At 35.2% G+C, this 25,671-nt stretch overlaps 1 protein-coding gene and 1 non-coding gene across 2 annotated transcripts in view; both read right to left on the minus strand.

Annotated features, from left to right (window-relative positions):
- The window catches only part of LOC138712207 (tyrosine-protein phosphatase non-receptor type 13-like), a 1,532,948-nt gene that overhangs the window by 376,445 nt on the left and 1,130,832 nt on the right, over window positions 1-25,671 (minus strand). The gene's annotated exons all lie outside the window — the stretch shown is intronic.
- Window positions 10,572-10,644, minus strand: TRNAA-AGC (transfer RNA alanine (anticodon AGC)). Its single transcript has one exon. It is a non-coding gene; the product is annotated as a tRNA-Ala (tRNA).

A 25,671-nucleotide genomic window follows, 5' to 3' on the forward strand; every position in this document is an offset into this window, starting at 1 on the left:
GAAAAAGAAAGAAAGAAAGACTAACAGAAAATACAAGAAATAATCCAAAAGATCTTTACGTACGTAAGTACAGTAAAGTTCAATGATTTTCAAAGTGCTCTGGTCCTTGAATAATCCAATGCCGCGCTCCAAATGTCAAATAAGCAATGATAAAATCTGGCATAGTGAAATTGTGTCCTTAATTCGAATATACCAATGCTATATTAAAGCACGCATGACGTAACAAGCATTTAATGTATCCCATTACGCTCAACTAACTCTCGCTTACGTATTATTACAACATGATTTGGGAAACCACAAAGCACAAAAAGCATAACAGCATAATGACATAATATATTACTCATACTTCAATATCATTGCTTTCATGTACTTCAAGTAGAAGATACACAATTCATGACCATAATGGGTCATAATTAATAAAATCCATCACAGAGAATAGGATCAATATGATTTATAGACGACAGCAAAATGGTTCATGTTTGATTTGAAATTATTTCAGCGGTCGTGAAATAAGCAATGGCTAAGGTGCACTAATTAAGTTGCTTAGAGGCTAAGATAGCTGATTGAAATCGGAACGTGTGGACGACGCAGCAAAGGCAAACCGATCGTTTGGTTTGCCTCCGGTAGTGATCCGTCGCTTGTCGGTACATCAAAGCAAGTTGGTATTCAGTACCTCTATATCGATTGCGACTTTCGTAGAGTGATTTCTGCCACCATCGCCTTTTGTTTTTTTAACTTTCCTTTTGTTAAACTGCGTATAATAATAACGGTTACACTTGCTATAATTATATCTTTGTCTGCCATTACTGCGGATAATCAGCAAACGCGAATGTTCTCTGATCATTTACTGATGATTTGTACGTTGCTCCGAACAGCAAACGAACAACGATGTTTTGCTTCATCATTCGTTCGTTGTTCGTTCGCTACGTGTGTACGCACCTTTAGACTTCAAGATATTAATTTTCACACAATTGAGGTGCAAAGGTAGAGAATCTATGTTTTTTTTTTATCTCGAAACTAAGATAAGGTGAAGTAGTCAGAACTTAACTTGGTTTGGCTTGGCTTGGCTTTTCGAGGGCTAAACCAGGGACGGGTCTTTGCACTTAGGCTTGTTTTAGCCCATTGTGTATCCTATATATGCGATGATTCTCCAAGTTCCATGCCATCCAGCCTCAGACCTGATAGAGATAAGTCCCATCCTCAGGCAAGGACCATATAAACCCAACGACTCAGAGTCCCAAGTCCGTCCTATATCTAAAACCTGTATTACACCAAAATTTGAGCCCAGTCTATTTTTAACTATCGCAGATGAAATGAGGGGAATATAGAGAGTGTTGGTAGAATAACAGAGGGAAATGGAAGTACTCCGAGAAAAATCCTTTGCAACATCTGCTTTTGGCGTGACTACGTCTACAGAGTGTTAAAAAAATTATCCTATATTTTAGGAGGTGATAGTATGCATCAAAACAAGAAAAAAATGTCTAATAAACATGGGTCCTACAACACAAACTTTCTGAGATCTGAACACTTGTTCATAGGAGGTGCACAATGTGACGTCCATTTATGACAATGCATTTTTCTGCCCTACAATATAGCAGGCTACCAGATAATCATACCGTAGTTGACACCCCTGGCATGGAATACTGAAAAGATATGACCGGGTTCAGCAGAGATGGTGTTGTGAATTTTCGTAATCAGCATGTGTGGGCTGATGAAAATTCCCATGCACTTGAAGAAACAAGGCATCAGCACCGATTCTCAATCAACGTATGGGTAGGCGTTCTTGGCGATAGATTAAGGGTCATATGTGCTACCACAGAGATTAACTGGGGTTCGTTATCAGGATTTTATAATGAATGTATTACCTACCTTACTGGAGTAAGTGCCATGTCACCAAAGACTACAGATGTGGTTCATGCATGATGGCACACCAGCACATTTTTTTCCGCAATGAGCGTGAACACCTGACGCTGACATTTCAGGACCGCTGGATTGATTGAGGAGGCCCCACATCTTGGCCTGCTCGTTCCTCAAATTTAAATCCCCTAGACTTTTGGTTATCAAGAACAATCAGGTCAATTTCAAAGAGTGCGTGATTTCTTACGCCGAAGGGCAGACAAATGCATTGCCATGAATGGACGTCACATTGAGCACCTCCTATGAACAAGTGTTCAGATCTCAGAAAGTATGTGTATTAGGACCCATGTTTATTAGACGTTTTTTCTTGTTTTGATGCATACTAGCACCTCCTAAAATATTGAATACTTTTTTCTTAACATTCTGTATAAGTTCGGTCCAGTACTAGGATACCATGTCAGAAAGTCTACCGACATTTTCAGGCCAGTTTTGTCATGTCTATAATTTCTTAAACTACACGACAACGACGATCGACATGCGAAGGATAAAAGCCATAAGTAACTAAGTAAGTAACTAGTCCTAGGCTTTTCCAGGTCAAAATGTAGGCCTACTTGAGAGTCTTGTTGCGTACGCCACTGGAAAATTCGTGAACCTCATTTCTGCTAACATTGATGTTGTCACGAAACTTTAATGATATGCCTTTACGCTTAATTACCACGCTGAATAATTGCAACAGTCTGGTTGAATTGTAACGCAATTATTCCACAGAGTATAGTCGAGAGATTCGCAGTGCCAGATACGAATTTATGGTTGCCGCCTCGCCATTTCATGAGATATGTTGATTGAAATGCAGATACACATAAACAAGGATTGTGTTTGAATAACTGCGATGATTTAATTTTGAATATCACGGAGAAGCAACACCAGCATACAAGCAACTACTATGAGGACAATCAAATGCATTCATTAATATTTTATACTCTCATACATAAAATCTGATACAATTGATGCGCAGTTTGTGTGAACTTCAAAAGCGGTACTGCTGTTTCATACTAGTCATATATCAGTTATATTCTAATGAATGTATAAAAATTATATACCTACAATTTTAATATCTGCAAATGAGTCTATATTGATTCTAATATAAGTGATGAAGGTAACTGCAAATTCATTAAAACATCAAAATATAAAATAAAAAATTCATTCCACTTCCAATATAAATTTTCAGTGAAAATTAATTATATTTATTAGCATCTATTCATAGGACATATTCTCCATTACATACACCCTCAATCCTTAAAAATATATGAAGATTTATAAATTTTATTCGTCCATAGTCTTAAGCCATATTTTGATGAAATTTTATATGCTTAATGCCTGAAAATTGTTCTTCGACCTAAAAGAAAAAAATATTTGCCTGCATAAAAAGTTTTTGGAATTATGAATTTTCAACATTTTAATTCCGTGATTTGTACAGACCCAGAAACAAAATTTGGGCCACTGAGCATGCGCAGTATGTTATAACTGGAACTTGGAAAATCCAAGTGGCTCAAATTTTGTTTCTTGGAATGTACCAAACTACTACTTAAAAATTACTCATAAGGGTTTTAATATTTTAGTAATAATTATTCTTTTTCGCTGTAAAAGTAACCTTCATATTACTAAAAATCTGACGAATTTCTCAAACACTGAATCCTGTTTCTTTTGACCTCAAATTCGGTCCTCGAATTTTGTTAATATTATTGTATCCTCTTTTTATATTGATTGTATTATTTTATTTCTATTTCTATTGTTGTAATTATATTCTGTACTCTGATGTATTATTCTGTATTATATATTCTGTTCTGTATTACTCGTATTATATAAATTTGTACTTGACCATGTTATAGCATCTTCCGATGCATTTGAAATTTGAAAATTTGAAATAAACTCAAATGTTCATAACGTAACTTTCACTAGGACAGAATACCGAGCAACATTTGGAAGTTTTTCTTAAGGGCCACTAGGACTGAATTTGACATTTTCTACGGCTTCGGTTCAATAGTTTTCAAATTTTGTGGGTTGGGTCTATGTATATACATATAGATAAACATTTGTACCAAATTTCATACATTATTTCCTTCAATATTATTATTTTTTTCTTATTTTATCAAACCAAATCATGCGTAAATTCAAAATGACCTTCGCGGGACTGTAATTGAAATCCTGTTTCCACATTTTTTGTGAAGAATTTACATTCTATAATTAATAAAACTACACATAGATTTTTAAATCTGAGCACGGGTGAAGAACATAAAAATTTTCATTTGGGAAATAATTTTTTAAGTTAAAAAATCATTACACAAGAAGTATTTAATGAAAAGTCAATTACTTCCCAGCACCATAGCTTTTCCTTTCCTTCTTCTTCTTCTTCTTGGCTTCCCCCTTCCTCGTTTTTAACATCCTGGCCACCCTCTTGGAATCAGTATTTGACCTCTTATTCTCATACAGCCTCGCTGCATTCTCTTGTGCTACTGTTAAAAGATACTCCTGTTTGACAGTGGTCTTGCGGTGTTACATGGCACTGCATCCCGTATTGTACCCTCCAACAGCATTGCAGGTTACTATGTTCAATCTCTTTTTGGAAACAAAATTTTCCTTTGGACATTTACGCCATACTTTCATTTTCATTTTGGGTTGATTACGGTGGTATTAGTTTCTAAAAGCATTACAAGATAGAAGAGGAGGCATGTTTTGAAGCATCTACAGCGAAAACTAAGGGAAATTTGAATATGAGAGTCCAAAAAATAAAAATATTACTTACAATTGGGCGTTGCACGTTTTAAACCTGTGCACGTAGCATTTTAAAAACGGCTGCCATATCTTTAAAAATTACGGATGGAGGCTAAACATAGACAAAATTTATGTAAATTATAAAAAATAATAATTATTTTGCCATCTTGGCCAAAAATTCAGTCCTAGTGGCCCTTAAGTCATACATCACAATCCCGCGTCATCAGATTTGTTATTTGTTCATCATGAACTTTCGTCATTACTCGTCACGATCTCTCTTTATCATCTATTACGTTCTCACGTTGCCAGCCACCATGATCTCCCACCCATCAGTCACTACCTATTATGAGGTCTCCTCGAGTTTCAAAGTTCCATTACGATTTCTCGTTATCTACTACAATCTATCTCCATCACATATGATGATCTCTCAGCATTACCTAAGTTTCGTTATCCGTCACGATCTCTCGTCATAACCCAGAGAGATTTCTTGTTACACATCGCGATCTCGCTTTATCATCCACTACTACTTCACCCGTCACGATCTCTCGCTCATAATCCATCACAATCTCACATTATCGCCCATCACAATCTCTCGCTAATAAAGATCGCTTGTTACGTTACACCACTACTTCTCTCTATCATTCGTCAGGATCTCTCGTCATCACCCATCATGATTTCTCTTTACTACCACCACCATGTCTCGTGATCATCAATCACAATGTCTTGTTATCATCCATCACAATCTCTCTTTTCCGTCCATAACCATCTCTCTTCATCATCCATCACAATCTGTCGCTATCAACCATCATTTATCTCGCATCATCCCTAACGATTTTTTATTATCAAACATAAGGATTTCCTGTTATTACCCATCACTATCTCTCTTTAATCATCCATCTCTATCTCTATAATCATTCATCACTATCTCTATAATCATTCATCACTATCTCTCGCTATCATCCATCAGTATCTCTATAATCATACATCACTATATCTCTCTAATCATCCATCACTATCTCTATATCATTCATCATTCTCTCTCGCTATCATCCATCAGTATCTCTCGCTTTCATACATCACTATATCTCGCTAACTTCCATCACTATCTTTCGCTATCATCCATTAATCTCTTGCTATCATCCACCATTATCTTTCGCTATCATTCACAATGATCGCTCATTATCACTATCAATATCTCTTGTTACCATTGAACACTACCTCTTATTAACAATAATTAATATTTCTTGCTATCATACATCATGCTGTCTCTTTACGATCAGGTACAGATATAGGCCATTCGATATCTCGTGAAACCTACTTGCGCGAATAGGGAAGAAAAAGTGGACTGGGAAGCTTCCCTCCCTAACTATGCTTCCACTTATACCTTGCTAGCTCACTTACTCCACCATAAGGTTCTCAGTATGAGCTATGGCGCATGCTTGCATTTGTTCTCACGAGCTAACAAATGGTCTCTAAGTAATGTATAATAAACATTTTGAATTAAATGTACGTTGTGATTACAGGAATATAACTGACTGTGAGAAACAGAGAACACCAGAAGATACAACAAAGAAATGGAGAAAAGAGAGCTAGAGACAAACAGAGCCACCTAATAATGACATTTCTAATGTAATTTCTTTTAGTTCCGACTTCCGATGTGATCAATATGGCGGCGAAACATCCATCCATTACTACATAAAATAGGTCAATAGTTCTACGTTATTCTGTGGAATGTATTGGGTTCTGGAAAGGAAATCCACGTGATTAATACTTTGTTCTATTCATATTACCGGATTGTTAAAGAAAAAATTGTGTTCCTTTGATCTAGTACCTAAAAAACAAAACATGCGATTTTTGGCGTAAGACTTTTGAAAGGTTTTTGGAAGGCTCTATATCCTGTTCCTAAATATACAATTTCTGTCATACGAACAATTTAATATTGTATGACAGAACTGAAAATATAGCAGATCCACTTTAACTACCAGTTTAAAACCATTTCAGATGTTAATGAAAGAAATACTGTTCCATGTCACAGGCGGTAACAATACAACATTTTAATGCATTATAATCCTGAGAACTACTACAGCAGTATTAATGATTCAGCTTACATTTTAAGCTATCCTTTTCATACCCACGTCACTGATCAACAGAAGAGAACAAATGATGACATTTCACTTATTGTTTCCACTTTCTATCCGTCAAATACTGTGAAATTTATGAAAACAAGACTGGGTCTACCCCAAAACTGACAGTGCGGCTGTACAGTGAGTTGAGATATGACATCCAGTCAATGGTGATAAAATAATGTAACGCCTGATTTAAACACTCTAAAATAATAGCAGATTTGTAAATATTCAAATAACCTATTCCTACATCATGCATGTAGTTGTAAATATTAATAATCCCGCCTTATATTTCGCAAATGTTGCAACTACAATACATCAGGCCTGTCCAACTTGATCCTCGCAATGAATGAGAAAAGTTTTTTTTTTAATATAACGCCAACTAGAATCAGATTTAAATTGTGTAAAAATGTATTATGATGTATTATTTGCTGTACTGTACGGCATATCAACGAGTATACAATCAACTAGATTACTAGAGGAGCTGATATTAATTATGATGCAGCCCAAAGTACTGATGTGCCAAAACTTCTGACGACGCAGAAAATATGCGAACCACTACATCTGGCATCTGGCATCTGACCGACCTTCTGCTAAGTCCCAACTCGTCATCAACTTGTTGAATTTCTGTAGTGTAAATACATCTTGCAAGATTTCGAGGGGACGAATTTAACGGAGTTTTTATTGGCATTGCGAAAGTTCTCCCACTTGTACCTGACAAAACAGTAAAATGTCTCCCTACAAACGTAAATGTCTTCACTAATTTATGTAGAAAATAAAAATTGAAATAGATTGAATAGTGAGTTAGGTTTTGAAAAAAATGTAAGAAAAGTTGACCATGAGAATTGTAGGAAATGTTTAAAATGTATTTCAATTCCAAGTCGTAAGAAAAATCATGTGAAGCTAAAATGAAACTATTAGACTACGTATCAAAGCGAACAAAAATACGCACAATTTAGAATTAATTTATATGTAATGAAATGTATCATTATGCACAGAATTATTTACTAATCGTCATTCCATACACGAAGACTCTGCATATCAACAAACATAACGCAAAATCCTTCCGCGCCCCCTTTGCAGGCTTAGGAATTGGTATTAAATCATGACTCATAGGCTTTTTGGCTGAAGGAACATTAGGATAAACTACATAATGTTTTGATTTAGAACTATATTCCACTATATTTGTTAAACAGAAATAACAATCCGTAGTATGATCTTTCTGTTCTGTCCATATTACAGGGTTTCCGAAGGGCATTTGATTTATGAGTGCCATTAAGCCAACCACGTAAAGTTCGCGATTACAACAAATTTTACCCGGTGCCCAGCTCTTTCCCTCATCTACTTTACTTCCGAAATACAACTCATAACATGCTTTTCTCACTATAGGAGTTATAGTATTTCTCTATGACTTCGGAGTAAATTCACCGCAAACAAAACAAGTTCGGGTTATTCACACATTTTCGTGACATGGCAAACTCAATAATTGAGTTACAATATTATAATTAAAAACAATTATGATGAACGCTGTTAACGTTTTGTTAAAGTACACCTTACATACATAACATAGTTTCCATCATCCTTAACGATTATTTCATCAGACGTGGCAACACAGTAACTGAAGCAAGCATGAGAATCGTACTCCAGTTCCAAGTAGCTTGGAACTCCCAGCTGGTAGATGATAAGCACTGCACTAGCACTCAATTATCTAGGTCAAAACCACAGAAGTTTTGATAGTACAGTGCAGTGCATAAATACGCTGGGTTCGACAAATGCACATATTGTAATATTGCTAATATTTTTATTTAACTTGCATGAAAACCGTCCAATTTATTTAAAAACTGTAAAGGAATAAATCTTTCCTCATCAGTTTCTCTAATGATATGAGTAAAAATCAGAATCTTACGGATAGTACTTACAGAGTAAAATAATGTTAACATTTAGGGTAATTCTTTTTTCTGAAAAAAGTATTCATTTGAAAGACTTTAGTCAAGTGAAAAGAGCAATGAACCGACTATTCCTCACTACAAAACATAAAAAAATTCAGGGATACAGAAGTAATCGGTTTAATGGTGGGCACAAAATGGACCGTAACCAAACAATTCGTGTCATTCTGTCGTAAATTTGAGTCCCAACAACAATAATAAAGACAATTTTTATGCTAACTTTGAAGGATTCTTTACAGATTGTACGGCGACACTTGTAATTCAATTCAAAATACAACTGGATTTTCTCGTTTTATTTTTATTTTTATCTTTTTACATTACTGTAGATTTTCATGATCTTAAATTTTAAGTCTTAATCTACTGTAAATTTCAAATTTATGTAAACAATTTCTTGTGAATCATTTAAGTGTCACACACATCTTAAATGTTACTGTTTAACATATTTTGTCTTTGGCAACCTCACCAAGTTGGGGAAGATTAAATATTATTTCTTGTTGTATTCTATCCAAAGCATAAAACTGTTAAAATCGTCACAGTTATTTTACTTCCTTTCTGTGTACTCCAGTGATGATTTTTTTTATATTTAACATTAACTCAAAAATAGTTATTTACATAAATAGTTAGGACAGAAAGTGATACTTTTGTGTATGAGTGAGACGTTTACGAACGAGGCGTGTGTGTGTGTGTGTGTGTCTCTCTCTCTCTCTTTCTCTCTCTCTCTCTAATGCCTACCCACTTCACCTTGCGTGATTCGGGTTCCGCATACTGCGGATAGATGGCAGGACTGTGACCCATTTTCAAATTCCACATCACTTCGGCGGGCCACGTTATTCATGATATGTATCTGTGAAGAGTTATGTCCTGTACTAGGGTGAGTGTATGTATAAGTGTAGTATAGGGAATGAGTGAGGATGACCGGATTTAGCCCAGGCATATTGGTGCACAATTTAGTGATCAGAAGCTGTACACTCCATCTCTCCTAGTCCCAAGGTAGAAATTTTACAAGAAAATTTCTGATCCCACGACTAGTCTGGAGGCAGACATCACAAAGACAACTCGACGGAAACGGACGAGGCGTTAGTCAGTCCAGAATTTCGAAACGAGTGCCCGAAAGACACTTTCGTACTAGTTACGTCGTACAGTAATTTTTGGTACATGAGAATTAACTTATTAATAATTAGTAACAGACTATTGAGATTTTCGTACGCTAGGAGTCACATTAATGATACACTGTCTTTATTGTACGTCTGGTTATAACTTTATTGTGTTACTATGGCAACTTTGCGGTATTCGTACGGGAAAATGAATCTAACAATGTTTCCGCCGTAGGAGTACAGCAAATAACTTTCTAACCAATAATGTGTGATGAAAAATAGCAGTTTCCATGTAGATTTGCCAAAAAGACAATAATTTAGTGTTTAACTAAACATTTATGAAAACATAAACAATACTTGGAAACCATATAACATGTAGATTATTTAAATAAATGACAAATTAATGTATATACTGTCATAGTATAACATACAAAAGATGTGATATTATAGATTTGATTTTGTAAATACAGTTTGCGGAATTTTTTATAAAGAGAAGAACTAATTTTTAGGAAAATTCTGAACACAATGTGGAGAAATTTAGTTTTCATAACCTGACAACACTGTGCAGGGCCAGCACGAGCCCAATATTTTACTTATGAGATTATGATAACATTTATAGAGGACAAACTACTCATATGGGATACGAGCATCACGAGTATACTGAAGCGCTTTACAAAGCTACGTACGGAGTCCGTAATCCCCAGAATTCCAAATTTCCTAACGTGAAATAAAATAGAATAGTATAAAACTTACAAAAAAAAAAAAAAAAAAAAAAACTTTGGAGGCGCCGGGTATCGATCCCGGTACCTCTCGCATGCTAAGCGAGCGCTCTACCATCTGAGCTACGCCCCCTGTACGTGAGCCGCCTCTAACGTACAGTAAACTAATAGAGCTAATTTTTATACATTCTCGTAGCGAAAGTTTTTGAATTCGTGTAGTATTAATAGCAACGTTTCGTATATGTCATACATCATTAAATTTAATTAGTTCCTCGTTCCGACATGGATCATTAAATCCTTGCACAATCGATTATATAGTTCTCGTTACAAGTTCATGGACTTTCTTAAGTTCCAATTAAATTTATGAGCTCAGTTTTATCTAATTATATTTTAATTTGACTTCATGAAGATATTCCGTTATGACAAGGATGATAAAAAAAAATAGTTCGCAGCTGCAGCTGATCATTTTGCAGTTATCCTCATCGATAGTAAATCTGGAACAGAATCATTTATCTCTTAATTGGTGAAAAAAAGATTAATAAAAAGAACGACAGCAGCACACTGTAGTTCACTATCAAAACTAGTAGTTTTACAATGTATCACCATAGCGCAGTGGTTCCCAAACTGGTGGTCGTGTAAAGAGCTGCGGGGGGGGGGGGATCGCGAGATGATTTGCAAAATATAACTAAAAACGCGATATTAACAGTGAGGGAAGTTGGGAAAAAACCAGAGGCGATATTCTACCCCAAGATTTTACCCTCGCATACCTCGATTTAAAAAAAGGCATACTTCCTCCCTTACAACATAGATATACTGTAAATGATGTATACAATAAAATGTTTCTGCAGTCAGTAACGCAAATCTTTGAAGCTTACGCAACACATTAAATTTCTTAATCAGATAATTTCAACTTACTTCAGTTATTTACTAGATTATTTTGCAATGTCCGTTGAGACATCATTTAAAATAATGTTGAAACTTCAAAGTGTCTTACTTAATTCTTAATAAAAAGTGCAACAACAACAAAAATGACACAGTCACTAAATTGGCAACAATGGCCACCACAAGTTACAGTCCACAGCCTTCTATACTTGAAATACTATCGTTGTAAGCATTTCAGGGAGGTGACTTATCAAATAAGCGCGTCTAAATACACACTGAATACTGTTCCAGAAGACAATGGTTTAGATTTACGAAGCAAACAGATAATACTCTTTGCTGTGAGGAAATGTTTAAACAAATTTTTAAGATCACATTTTTTCAGTGACGGTAACGTATGTCATTTTTCACTAACGGTATGTTTTCTGGTCATAGAAACCAGTGGCGGTATTCCATACCGTCACACTTCCCTCACTGGATATTAACATACACTTACTGTTTGTTCACAAACATAAACAACATTCAAATAATAAAAAAGTTTCAGTAGTTACACAATAAAGTAAAAAATACTGTAATTTTATTATTGCGACAACTGTGCCTGTTTTTCAGAAAGTATCTCTCAATTCTGAATGCGATACGCACATAGTGATATCACTTTCAAGTTCAATGAGATTTCTTGTCTTTGATTTGATGCCAATCATAGATGAGAAGCTTATTTTGCATAAATATGAGGTTGCAAATGTTATAAAAAATTTAAGGTCTTCTTTTGCAACTTCGAGGTTTTCATGCATTCTTTTGATCCACAACTGGTCTACACTCTGAGAAAAAGCCTAGTTTCAACATTCCATCAGTAGGTACATACAGTACATAATGTATTTGAATATAATTTTTTCTTTTCCTCTTTACGAGTTCTTTAATGCAGTGGAATGTATCACATTCCTTTTTGTCAAGTGATGTAGACCAGAAACCAAGTTTCTTTATGAATCATTTGATTTTATCCTTGGACGTTATTATGTTAACTTCTTGGCCTTGCAAACTGCTATTCAAAGTGTTTAAGTGTTTCGAATATTATATCAGCAAAGTAGGTTACTAAAAATGATCTTCATGTAACATTTCACGTCATTGTTGCACTATATTTTTTCTGTTTTGGTCGTTCTTTGAGTGGTTTCTATTAATTTTGAGAAAAATTATCGTTGTTTTCGATTTTACTACAGGGATTTGTATTTTCGAACGAGTTTAAGTACTCTACCAGTTCTGTAGAGGGAGGAGGGTCGCATACAGGGGCCCGTTTCACAATCCTTACAAATTACAAATTAACAATTTACAAATAACAAGTAAAAGATTACAAATGCTTGTAAATTGTGTTTCACAATGCTATTTTATTAGTTTGTAAAGTCTGACGAACTTTACAAAATCAGCTAAAGAAATTTACAAATACGCATTATTGGTTACACAATATCGCCAACGACAGTTTACTAAAATCGCTAAGGAGCAGAGTTAAAATCGCTGTATTTTTACTACTGTCGATACATATGTTATATTTTGTACTAAAATAGATTATTCTAAGCTTGCTGATTCATATTTCACCAACAGAAAATATAAAGTATTGTTAAAAAAATTAAAAGTATTTAGATTTTTATATATTGGCGACAATGGAGTTTCATGTGATGTGATTGGTCGAGTATACCAATAATTCTATTACTTAAATGACCAAAGTTAGCATAAAATTCAGTTAAATAAGTAAATAACAGATTTGGTCCACGAACAAATATGCAATTGATAAAATAATTACGATGTCTAAACACAAAATCAGGTTAATTGTTTGTGTTGATCCATCAGTATTTATTAATGTTGCATTCCTAACCTCTCAAACATTAGTGATCCCATCAGCAGCATAAAAATTCTGTGCTATAGTAATAACTTATAACATTTTGGCGATCAAAAACCTGCCCCGAATTTAACTCTTTTAACATCAACTACCCTGTGGGCACTTTTGCACACTGATATCTTAGAAATTCCGTGCTTATCTGCTAATCCACGGAACTGACAGCTAGTATGCATCCAATGGAAAACAATACAGTTCTCGCTTTGAGGTTAGGGCATCACTTTTATCTTTTGGACGTTGGATATGATGTCCCATATCTTGTAGGTAGGAGAGATTCCAGCGAAACGGGACTCGAAACGACTTCAGAATACTGCGTAAGTAGTGTCGCTATTGCATTATTGAATTATTTATTTTTGGTGCAGGGAACTTCTTTATTAAGTTCGAGTATTTATTAAATACAATCTTTGTATATAAATAATTACGCGGTATTCTGAAGTATAGCGCGGGACTCATTCGAAACCTTTCATTAAATTTATACAATGATACGAACGTGTTATTAATTCTTGCCCTGAGAATTTTACGTATACGTCTTCGTTTGATTAGGCCTAAATTCAATATCTTCGTCTGAGTCATTAGAACTCCTTAATAACATCAAAACTGCTTTAGTTTAATTCTTAATATTATCCACTTACTCAAAAATCAATTTAATAAGTATTTATTTATTGTATTTATTATCAAAAACCTGTCTCGAATTTAACTCTTTTAACAACATCAATTACCCTATGGGCACTTTTGCACATATAACTTAGAAATTCCGTGCTTATCTACTAACGCACAGGACTGACAGCTAGTATATTAAACCAATGCAAAACAACACAGTTCTCGCTTTGAGGTTAGGGCACCACTTTTCCATGTTGGATGTGATGTCCCATATCTTGGAGGAGAGATTCCAGCGAAACGGGACTCGAAACGACTTCAGTGTCGTTATTGTATTATTGAATTAATTTATTTTTGGTGCAGGGAACTTCTTTTTTAAGTGCGATTATTTATGAAATACAATCTTCGTATATAAATACTCATGCGATATTCTGAAGTATAGCGCGGGACTCATTCGAAACCTTTCATTAAATTCATACAATGATACGAACGTATTATTAATTCTTGGCCGGAAAATTTTAGGTATACGTCTTTGTTTGATTAGGCCTAAATTCAATATCTTCGTCTGAGTCATTAGAACTACTTAATAACATCAAAACTGCTCTAGTTTAATTCTTAATATTACCCAGTTACTCAAAAATTAATTTAATAAATATATCTTTATTGTATTTATTCAGAATTTGTTGCAATATCAAACTTTACACATCTCAGAGTTATTGTAAAAAAATGTGCTAACTTTACAAGTAAAGTTTACACGTTTGTAAAATTACCCTTCATTGTGAAACAGAATGCTTGTAAAGTGAGCAAAATTTAATTTATGAAGATTTTATTTCCTTTATAAAGTTCAACATTACAAACAAAGGTTGTGAAACAGAAGTTTACAATCTACAAGCAAAGTTTACAAATTACAAAGCTTGTAAACATTGTGCAAAATTTAATTTATGAAGATTTTATTTCCTTTGTAAAGTTCAACATTACAAACAAAGGTTGTGAAACAGAAGTTTACAATCTACAAGCAAAGTTTACAAATTACAAAGCTTGTAAACATTGTGAAACAGGCCCCAGATGTGTCGTCCAAAAATGGGTCGCGCCTACAAAAAGATTGAGAAGCACTGCCATTGCGAATAGAAATCCGTTATGGCACCACTGCACACACTGGTGTTAAGAGGAATGACAGAGGAGGCTATAAACCAGAAAAAAAAAAAAATAATAATAATAATAATAATAATAATAATAATAATAATAATAATAATAATAATAATGGCTTTATTTAACCTGGCAGAGTTAAGGCCGTAAGGCCTTCTCTTACACTCAACCAGGATAAAACTTGCTTACATAGTTGAAAATAAAACTGGATCAGAATTAAGTAATTACATACTGATACAATTTAGGTACATAATGAGATCAAAAGAGGCAGTTACATAAAAATTTACCTCATAAAATAAAAATAAACATAGTGTGAATTACATATTAATGTTGTTGGAATCAAATACGAATCACATAAAAACAGAAGCCGATTATTCAATAAAAAATGTACATAGTAAAAATTAAAAAAAAAAAAAACATTAGTATACATATTAGTATTAGATTACAATTAAGTAGGATTTACATAATTAAACCAGAAACCGACAATTGAATAAAATGTACACAAAAATAGATTAATAATAAAAAAACAACACAGTGGGATACATATTGGCGTTAAGTGTGATAAATAAACACGATTTATATGGTTACACAATAAAAATAAGAAACAAAAAGAAAATAAAAAATAAAAATAAATACAGTTGAACACATTCTATTAAATATTTGCAACGCGTTAGGTCTGGCAACTCATCATAAGATATTTTTCTAATTTACATTTAAAGGAAATTAAAGTTCGGCAGCCCTTGACTTCAGGCGGCAGAGAATTCCAGTGACGAGAAGTAGCAACAGTGAAAGATGAAGAATAAAGAGATGATGTGTGGAGTGGTATTTCTAGCGTGTTATCATATGTATTGTGACCGAGTATTTAAGTTATGAAATCGAGAAAGACTGTGGAATCGGACAGATAAGTAAGAGGGAGTAGAGGTGTGCAAAATTCGGTATAAGAGAGAAAGGGAATGTAACTTCCTCTTCTCATTTAACCTGAGCCACAATAATTTATCGAAAGAAGGCGAAATGTGATCGTAGTAGCGGACATTACAAATGAAACGAACACACGCATTATGAACACGTTGCAGTTTCTGGGATAAATCCACCCTGAGATCACTGAATAAAGCGTCACAATAATCGAAATGAGGCATAATAAGAGTATGTACAAGCGTCTGCTTTAATTTAGCTGGATAGTGGTACAATCTTTTTAATGAGTGAAGAGTGGAAAATACTTTCTTGCATGTGTGTTTGATATGCGTGTTCCAGGTAAGGTTAGATTCAAAATGAACTCCCAGGTTTTTTACAGTTGAACTGAATGGAATGATCGCTTTATTCAGAGTCACAGGAGGAAGGTTCAGCTTATTAATATCGGGGATTAATCTTTTATTCGAAAACAAGACAGTCTGTGATTTATCTGTATTTAAGTTAAGTCCGAATTGTTGAGACCAAGATGAAACGGATTCGAGATCTTTATTGAGGCTGTTAATACAGTCACATAGTCTATCAGGACTGGCGGAAATGTATAATTGAACGTCATCTGCATAAATACGTATTTGGGTTGGTACGAAAGAGTGATGCTTCCTTTTCTCCCCCCTCCCAGCCCCCCAAAAAATATTTGCGACTCATGATGTTGTGAATTTCATTTAGTGACTGACTACAAAATGTCTCTAGTTTCACCATACAGAGCGACAATGCAATACGTCACATGAAAGCGAAACGTGGCCAATGTGCAGAGGTGCACTCGTTACGAGTGACTAAGAGCGTATTCCGAATCTCACCGGTGAGCAATCCGATGGCATCACGGTGTTCCGAATTCCACCGATGACGTCATTGATGCTCCACCGGTGTCGCACCGGTGCCGTCAACTTGCAGAGGTGGTGGCAGTCTCCATCAGCCGCCATCAGTGAATCTGATTGGTTCTTGTATAGGGCGGGAATTAGCAGACGAATAACATCGTGCACTGTTGTGTCATGGCGGTGTGTTCTGCTTTAGTTCTGCTGTATTATTTGTAATGAGCACAACGTAAAAACAATATGTTAATGGCTTACGAGCGAACATGTCAACGGACCAGTTATTACTACCGGTTCAAGAAATAAATTGTTTATGCTATCTTTTCTTTGAACGAGATGGGAGTACGAAAATTTCGCAAAATTTTGCTAGCGTAGCACAGACAACAACTTGTACAGTCGCCATGACAGCCATCGATCCTTCCAGCAGTTTTGTTCCTTATTTCGCTGCAACGTGACGTCATTGATGCCACCGGACCGGTGAGATTCGGAATACGCTGTAAGTGGCAGGGATACGACGGAATGAGCGCCGTCTTAACGTTATTCATTGGCATTCTTAGCGCGGGCTTCTGGTGGATGATCAGCGAACCAATACCCAAAGATTAAATAAATCTCATTAACATCTTCAATGTCATGCTCTAAAATATAAATACAAATGAAGAATATAGATGCTCCATTTGCAACATTTTTCGTATTCATAAACCAGTATTAGCGATATGTGATATGACATGAATCCCGTACAAGTAACCAGTCGATAGCCGGGGCTAGTTTAGCACGGTCGTAGCGCGGGCTAGCGAAATGTCTATGAATAGCCCCGAGTGATTTTATTATATACGCATATCATATTATAGCGATATACCGAAGTACATTTGTTATTCCCATGCAGGAATTCTGCGTTATCATAATATGAAGGATCAGTGGAGCGGAGAAAAATTTCTCTCCGGAAAAAAAATAGTGTGTTGGACATTGTGCCACTGTCACACATCTGTGACACAGTGCATGAGGGTTGGCTACTAAAGGGAAACTAAGAGGTGGAGCTTAAACTCAGAGGATTCAATCCTGCATCGGAATTGGAATCCGGTGTGGATTAACGGCTAGAGCGTCAGCACGTAGAACTGCAAACCCGGGTTCGAATCCCGCTTCCGGAGAGAATTTTTCTTCGCTCTACCGATCCTTCATCAAAAGATAACGCAGAATTCTTGCATGGAAACATCATATGTACTTCGATACATCGCTATAAAAATAATTTTTCTTTGTATTCTCTACATTAACTGTCTTCAAATTTGTAAAAAATGTTGTCATTGTTCTGGATCCCTGTGGTTACCCTCATTAAAGAACATGATTTTTTAAATATTTACAGTAAAATATTATGAAGTTCTATACTATAAACAAAGAGTTTCAAAACATTAATTCGCTTTGTGTACAGTGAAGTGAGCTTGTGTTGTGCGAGGGATGTAAACTTCATCTCCTTAGTGAATTACAGTTGGATTAAACCGCTCCAGTACTGCGCTGGAACACGAGTTTATTTTTTAAGATTGCCGAGTTATTTATGTGGCTTTTGCACATTATTTAGTACATGCCGCGGACCTGCACGTATATTTGCATCTGTAGTAGTTTACTGCTTTTAATATGTTGGGATACAGCGTCACGAACCATCGCACATGTTATAGTTAGCGAGCACACTCCCTCCCCCACTTGTGGTGGTGGAAAAGCTCACAGCTAATAACGCCTTTCAGGTCAAGTATCTATTTAACATCTTCACCGCAACTACAATAATCGCAATCCTTTTACTAATTGCACTCAAGTGAAGTGCTCTGGCTGATGTAACTTCCTCAATGTCAGGGGAATCGTCTTCTTTGCGAGGCCGAGGGTTTGCAACTGCACTATAAACCACCTAAGAAAAAACCTGACGTAAACAAAAAAGCGGAACATGAGGCAACGCCCAGATTAAAATATTATTAATGATACAATTGGCTAATGAAGACGAAGCACAAAAAAGTAGTACTAGTTAATCTACAAAAGAAGTCAGATATTTATACACCTTGTTTAAATGAATGTATTACATATTTTCACACAAGGCAATAATTGTATGTTAATTAAAAATAGAAAAAAGAAGTTCTAATGAACATACCGACAGGCAATTCAAATGAGAAAGAACTCAAAATTTAAAGTTTCGAGAAAACTACATTTTAAAGTTTCATGTTGCTGTGGAAAACCGAAGGATCATTGAAATTACTCCAAATTCTGTTAATGATGTTTTGTATGTACTAAGTACAGTTTCAAATTAGAGTATTCTCAAAACTTAAATTTTCGAGCTGTTTCCCTTTTGAACTTGCTCATCGATATGTCCGGAAACAAATACGTGGTAAGATATGGGTCAAGTTGTATTGTAACCTACAGTATTATCCTCATCTGTCCTTTGAGTAGTCACTATAAGACATACTCTATGTGGTTACCACGCCTTGTCACACATCCTTCAGCTCTACAGCTTAGAGAATCACGTGTTCTTGCGAACACACTGGCAATTGATTTGCTGATATGCATTGCACACACTTCTTCGTACGTAGTCAAAGGGTATAGCACACATCGAGATACGCCAAGATCTTTAACTGTCCCCATTTCCAAAAACTCAAAGGTCAGGTGATCGGCGAGGCCATGCTACTGGACCTTTCCGACTAATCCATCTGTCGCACGATGTGTAGACAATGGCGTGGTGCCCCATCGTGCATGAACCACATCCGTTAGTGCACAACAGAGGTAATCGTAACCAATATGAGAAGAGCAATGAACACAGGCAGAAAGACACCCAATACCACTGAATTCCCTACAGAAGTAAGAAGATATCTTGGAAGATAGTGAATTAAATTTAGGACTATGTTTACCAGATTCCGTTCACCTATGTTGAGAAATGCTGCCCACTCTCAAAACACTAGAATCTTTGTTTTTTGTGTATCTTTAGGAACGTATGGAAATTATTTAATCCATCTATCCATCCACCAATCCACCCACCCATGTACTTATGTATGTATGTATTTATTTATTATTTTATTTATTTATTTATTCATAGTTTTCTACCCAAGGGCAACACTTTCACCGCAAACCCAGCATTCTTCAACCTTTCCTCTTTACCGCCTTCCTTTTAGTCTTCGCATATGATCCATTCTCTTTCTGCCCCGAACTTTTTCCCCGTTCACTTTTCTTTCCAGTACATCCTTCAGTATGCAATTTCTTCTAAGCCAATGACTCAGTCAATTTCTTTCTCTCTTCCTGATCATTTTCATCATTATTCTTTCTTCTCCCACTCTTTCTAGCACAGCTTCATTTATTATTCTCTCTGTCCATTTTACATGCCCCATTCTTATCCATATCCTTATTTCAAATGCTTCTAGTCGTTTCTCTTCACTTCGTCGTAATGTCAATGTTTCTGCCTCATATAATGTCACACTCCATACAGAGCACTGCACTAGTATTTGCTTCAAAGATCTGCATAAAATGCTGCTTTTCCTATTAAAATCTTTCTTTCCTCCTTTTGACTTTCTGGCAGCAGCTCAGGTTACTACGTATAGGATAGTCTAACCCAAGTACAGTATTTTTATTAAAATGTAATTATTAGAGCGGTTCAGACGGAGCACATGACAGACAGAATGGCATCATAGCAAGAGTTCCGACGTTACTCGGCGTGTTCCCTGTGTACAAGCGACGGTCATGTACACGATGTGTTGACGTACAGACGACACAATAGAAATGACAAGTTCTCTAACGTTTCTACAATTAATTTCCTACAGATAATTTAGTAAGATTTCAAAATTACAAAACTAATTAACCATTTCATCCTAAACAAATAATAATATACTGTATACATGTATGATTTCATACAGAACGCAAACAAAATCACTGTTTATTTGTAACGGGTTCATGTTATTCTATTCGCAAAAGCACTTGAAAAATAGTTTTTTGTTTTTCCTTTTCTTTACAATGAGTGTGATTTATTAATGCACATGTTATACGTTATCAGATTTCTTCCAAATATTGTTACAATGCACAACAAATGACATTTGTAAGTTATTAACAGAAAACGATTTTCGTCTATCTGATAGCATGGCCTTATATGTGGAGAGGCTTCTTTCTACGTCTGTTGAGACAACTGGGGCATACGTAAAATCCTGTAAAACATTTTTTTTTTCAACTTCTGTTAGTTCTTCAAAGGAATCCTTATCTCCAGAAATACTGTCACTAATCTTTCAGAGTTTATAATATCCACCATTTTTTCAACTTATTTGTTATTTTCGCAGATATTATTTTACCAATTTTATCGTCTACTTGAGTCACTTTCTTCCAGATATTTCGCAGTAGGGAAATCTGATCAACCAGTTTTGTAACAGACTTTTCTAAAGCTGTTATACAATCAGGAATAAACCCATAATTCGATTCAATGCATTCCAATTGTTTTATGTTTGAATCAATTAACAAAAATATCACCATATTCGGAATTAAGTCTCTTAAACTTTGCCGAACGAATTTGCTCCGCCTTAGACATCGTAACACTAGAACCGAACTGTTCTTATGTTTCTTTAGTACTGACGTTTGCTTTACTACGCTGTACCTACTGCTTGCAGCTATCCTGTGTACCGCAGAGTCAGACCTCTGCAGGTACACAAGGTGAATTTACAACCCTTGCCCTGTTGCCGGTGTGTCGAACAACTGCTCCCTTTGCACTGCTCTAGTAATTATGATTCGCTTCAGAATCCAAAATAGATCGTTTTCCTCTTTAAGTTATAAAAATAATGACGAATATCAGAGAATTATCTTCATGTTGTACGTATACTGTACTGTCGACTATATATTCGAACAACTGCGAAAGATACCATTAGACAACAGGGGTTTATTTTTGTATTCCTCACTGCAGTCTCTGTCTATACATGCATGTACTGTAGGGTTTGGATGGAGGTACATAAATGCAAGAGCACGCTTTCATATCGTGTTTTATGACATGCAGTTGGTCTTATCTGGAGATAATGGAGGCCACAGATGAACCCGCATTTTATGGCGTACCGGCTATGTTGAGATTTCACATAAAAAATAAGAGAAACAACTATAGGAGATAGGATGATAACGTTATCGATGCTGCAGTGTATTTCGAGGTTACAATTTATTGGAAAGAATACTCTTAATCAATATAGAGGTTTTAGCTTTTCAATATTTCAGCATTTGTATTTGCTTATTTGTTTTATTCGGCGATACCTCCATCTGCTACTAACATTTAGATTTTATTTCCAAGAGGAAACAGAATTTAACGAGTTGGTTATATAGATGTGTACAGAATGTCCCGAAATTGTGTAGCTTAAACAAGTAGGTACAACGTATTCTACATATAAAAACTAACAAAATAATGTTGTATGAACTAAGTCTGCACAATTTACAGTATATGTAGCCTAATGTTGTTTATATTGACAGTGAAAATATTAGTTCAAATATCCTCAACTATGCCCTGCAATATTACACACCTGAGCGCCTTACCTAGGACATTTTACCTCTACACTGAACCTTCAATCAGCCACAAAGATGTAGTTATTTAAATAATACGACTATAAGCATCCAACAAGGAAAACTCAGTGTGCTGAAACCAACGGGCGTAACTCTCTCGCACAAATGACGTATGCTCCCTTTCCCAGCATGCTCTCACGCCTACTGCAGGGGGGTAAGAGGGGTATAGCATGCGCGTCACGGGAAGTCCGAGCTGAGGTTTGCTAGTAAGATATCTATAGTAAAAGCAGTGACTATGACTGCGTCTCGGTTTTGACTTTCTAGAGCAGGCATGTCAGAAATCAGACTCTGGATGTGCAGTTATGTGCGCGGATCGCCGGTCTGTGCGGACTGAATCATACAAGGGTTGCTCTTACCAGTTCTTAGCTGGAGGGGTGTACAATAATCTAGTCTGTGCTTCTAGGATTGGATTAAATAGGCATTTGGACATTATAAATACACTTAGTAGAAAGAAAAAAAAACACGGTTATTATCAGTGTCTATATTTGACAATTGCAATACAAAACACTTTAGGCTTACTCAGTTATACTTGACAAAGTAGTGGTTTGTAAAGCATAATTTATTAAAATGATTTTTATATAGTATTTGAAGAAAAAGAATATTGCAGTAATTTCGAAACAACAAAAAACGAACACAGTATTTCATTTTACGTAGTAGGTACTAATTATTTTAAATAATAGACCCTATTCTTTCATTGTTCGTCAAGCATTATTATTTATTGGGACCATTGGTACACAAATGTTAAAGAAAATATACTCCCAATTAATTACATGCAGTAGGACATTGTGAAGTTTTTACACTCAAATAATTTCCTTGCTGTATGTCAATATAAATTAACATTAATATTAATAAATGATATAAATTAAGCTTAGAATTTAAATTCACATATAGTTTATTTAGTATCGACAAGTTGGAAGCGTTACTGAAAGGAATTAAAAGTGTAGTTCACAAAGTTGTGAAGTGCCGATATTCTATTTATGTCAGGTTTAAAGATTTGTTAATGTAAGTATATTAGCACAATATAGTGACGTGAGACGGAAAATTTGCCATTATATATTTTTCCAGAAACTTTTTCGCCTTGCAAATAGTTGCTTTCAACCTCAAGAGCCTTAGTGTATTCCTCACAATATTCTCATCACTTACCAGCTTATGAAATGAAAGTCGTAAGTCGTCTAATCTTTGATGGCTGTGTTAGTAGAGACTCTAAAACAACGCCAATGTCAAGTTCGTTTTGCCGTGAAAGTACTGATTAACTTTAGTCTATTAATCTGATCTAAACTGTCACAACACTATTACCTCGACATGGGCTGATCAAAACCTTTCATTTTAAAATAATTATTGTTGGCTGAGGAAAACATTATAACAATTACGTTATATGATTCATAATTTCCTTTCTTCGTTATCTGTGAACTCCTCACTTTATTTATCATAACTCATCCACAGACAGCCAAATCAGTACCCGTACTGAAACTGAGTTACTGAAACAAAAGCTGATATGCTGTTGCAAGTCTGTATAGTCCTGTCGCGTTCCGCTCCAAGGCGATTCACTCCCTCTAGGTAGGGGAATAGAAAGTGCACATCGCACAGAGACTACTGCACAATGTGCGCGACTGCACAATGTGCAGGATTTTGACATGCCTGTTCTAGAGGAAGTGAGCAGAGGATGCATAACTATTTTGTATACGAACGTACCTGTACCTACGCTGTAATGTCACATATACTTCGAATCAAGCAACCTCATTCCAGTTTATAGTAGGTACCTGGAATACGGAGCCAAATTATGAGCAGACAAGTATATTTTACACTCAGTCATGTAATAATACTCATCGTTCTCGCAAGTCAATGTAACAAAAACTTCTGTTTTGGTTAATATTATTAAAGATTCATAAGTGCACTTAACTCACGAAACAACTACAATACACACAAAGTTACTACAAATAGGCTACTCTAATAATAAGAAACACAAAAGTTTCGCATTAACTCATGTATATTTTTACATTTGTATTGAATTCTCTGTCCTATAACATAAACGTGTTAAGGGAAAATTGGACAGTAAATTATTCCATGAATTTATAAACAGTGAAGCAGCGTTTCTATAAGTTGTACATGAACTTCACAGAGAGTTTCTGAACAACGAAGGCATCATCAGCAAGTGGCTAAACAATAGAGGTCCGTGGTCCGAACAGCGATGGCTGAAGACAGTCTTTACAGAGGAGCGGTCTCTTAGTTAGCAAACCTTCACAGATATTATCAGCAGTTAATTACGTTGAACGGCAAGGCGAATTCATGATGAGCCTGTCCATAAAATATTAATGGCATCAAACTCTAAATGAAGGAAAGATGTTCGTTTCGTACAAGACCATATAAGTTACAGCATATGTTGAACTATTAGAAATACTGTACATGTGGTCATGCTGTGTAATTTATAATACGTTTTCTTTCTTTTGTTACTTATAACAACAATATGAAGATTTTATAATAGGATTTAGTAGCCTATAGATACCGGTACTGTCTTATAAGTAATGTACAGTACGTAGGTTCTAGAGCAAAATTTTAGTTGAAGCGTGTTTTGTCTAATAGTCAAAGTAAAGGGCATTAGATTCTATGGTTTTGAGCCACCTTGCAGCGAGGTTTGACTGGAGATTTAAGAAAACCTCAATGATTGCTTAGGACGTTTATACTCGAATTAAAGTAATAAAATACGTGTGTTTTTAGGCATGTACGTATTTACATAACCCATATACCAGATATTTCCAATACTACTGCTTGCTAAATAGAATTTAAACTAAGCTTATGCTTATAGAATTTTCTTAATTTCCTACTTTTTTAACAGCTTTAAGAGTTCTTCTGCTATAACTGAAGTAGGTAGCATAGTCAATACAAACAAGCGAATCAACACCTCTAGGAAACGCCATATCAATACAGGATTCATTCATTCATTCATTCATCCATGCATTCATTAATTAATTGATTGATTCACTCATTCATGCATTCATTCATTAATCAATTGATTGATTCATTCATTCATTCATTCACTGACTCATTCATGCATTCATTAATTAATCGATTGTTTGATTGATTCATTCATTGACTCATTCATTCATTGACTCATTCATTCATTTACTCACTTAATCACTGACTCACTCATTTAGTCATACATTTATTAATTGATTCGTTCGTTCTTTTATTTATTTATTTATTTACTTATTTACTTATTTATTTATTTATTTTTCTATAACAAGAAAACCTCCAATTACAATAGACAGTATACAATTATAGTAACTTAGTCATAAAACTGGAAAATTAAACAAAAAAAAAAGTGAAAAGAAAGATAAAT

Source organism: Periplaneta americana, chromosome 13 (assembly GCF_040183065.1).
Source record: "Periplaneta americana isolate PAMFEO1 chromosome 13, P.americana_PAMFEO1_priV1, whole genome shotgun sequence".
Lineage (NCBI taxonomy): Eukaryota > Metazoa > Arthropoda > Insecta > Blattodea > Blattidae > Periplaneta > Periplaneta americana.